This window comes from Eumetopias jubatus, unplaced genomic scaffold (genome assembly GCF_037043125.1).
Source record: "Eumetopias jubatus isolate StellerSeaLion01/CBP00866 unplaced genomic scaffold, mEumJub1_p1.0 scaffold_8, whole genome shotgun sequence".
Classification (NCBI taxonomy): Eukaryota; Metazoa; Chordata; class Mammalia; order Carnivora; family Otariidae; genus Eumetopias; species Eumetopias jubatus.
Genome location: NW_028274814.1, coordinates 113,087,196 through 113,088,750, shown reverse-complemented (window position 1 = coordinate 113,088,750; position 1,555 = coordinate 113,087,196). Strand labels below are relative to the sequence as shown.

At 40.8% G+C, this 1,555-nt stretch overlaps 1 pseudogene; it reads left to right on the top strand.

The window, feature by feature from the left end:
• Nucleotides 1-850: 850 nt before the first annotated feature.
• LOC114211068 (large ribosomal subunit protein uL23 pseudogene) lies at nucleotides 851-1,342 on the top strand (annotated as a pseudogene).
• Nucleotides 1,343-1,555: the final 213 nt, after the last annotated feature.

Genomic DNA, 1,555 nt, shown 5'->3' with positions numbered 1-1,555 from the left:
TGACATTAATTGGTCAAGTGTTTCAAAATCACCCTGATTATCTCTATCTCTTGTGACTCTTTTACAAATATAAGATTTAAAGGTATCACTATGGATCTACTGAATCCAAATCCTTGAGGTTGGGTACCTGGAATATGTACTTTTGAAACTTCCTAGGTGATTTTAAAAGTCAGCTATTTTGGGGTGCCTAGGTGGCTCAGTCGTTAAGTGTCTGCCTTCGGCTCAGGTCATGATCCCGGGGTCCTGGGGTTGAGCCCAGCATCGAGCCCTGCATCGGGCTCCCTGCTCTGTGGGAAGCCTGCTTCTCCCTCTCCCACTCCCCCTGCTTGTGTTCCCTCTCTGGCTGTCTCTCTCTCTCTGTCAAATAAATAAAATCTTTAAAAAAAATCAGCTATTTTATTGGAACTATTAAGTTAGACAAATGAGAGGTAAAAGCCATTCTCAGCATAGAAACAGGAGAGGGAAGATGTGAAAGTATGATTAACCTGAGCATGTTTTGAGGATTGCAAGTAGATCCTTGGATGGCTGTCATGAAGAGTGTGACTGGGAACATGGTAGGAGAAAAGCTTAAAAGCTAAGCAAAAACCAAATGGGCAATGCAATTAGTAAAGACCATGACATATAATAGGTGCTCAATAAATATTTAGTAAATGAATAAATCAATAAATAGGTGAGTCATTATAACTTTACATGCCTTGGTCAGAGTTACATGTTATTCTTGAAGCTTATGAGGAACCAATGACAGACTTCAAGGAGGTGAGTGGAAATCAACATTAAATGAACACAAATGCAATACTGTAAAATGACAAAAAAAAACAAAAGCCCATATCTTCATATCCCTTTTACGAAGATGGCGCTGAAAGCTAAGAAGGAAGCCCCTGCCCCTCCCAAAGCCGAAGCAAAAGCAAAGGCTTTGAAGGCCAAGAAAGCGGTGCTGAAAGGCGTCCACAGTCACAAAAAAAAGAAGATCTGCACGTCACCTACATTCTGACGACCCAAGACACTGTATCTGTGGAGGCAGCCCAAATATCCTCAAAAGAGTGCCCCCAGGAGAAACAGGCTTGATCACTATGCCATCATCAAGTTCCCCCTGACTACTGAGTCAGCCATGAAGAAAATAGAAGACAGCAACACGCTTGTATTCACTGTGGATGTCAAGGCCAATAAGCACCAGATCAAACAGGCTGTGAAGAAGCTCTACGACCTTGACGTGGCCGAGGTCAACACCTTGATCAGGCCTGATGGAGAGAAGAAGGCATATGTTCGACTGGCTCCTGACTATGATGCTTTGGATGTTGCCAACAAAATTGGAATCATCTAAACTGAGTCCAGCTGGCTAAATCTAAATATAAATTTTTTCACCAAAAAAAAAAAAAAAGCTCATATCTTGTTTTAGTTTCTTAAAGACTCTCTGGAGTTATGAACAGCATCAATAAGTGATGGTTTTCCTAATTCTTATTAATCTTCTCTTGAAAGTACTTAGACTTAGTACAACTGCCAATCAAATTTCACTAAACCCACTGACAGAAGAAACAATTTAAATATGACACAGAAA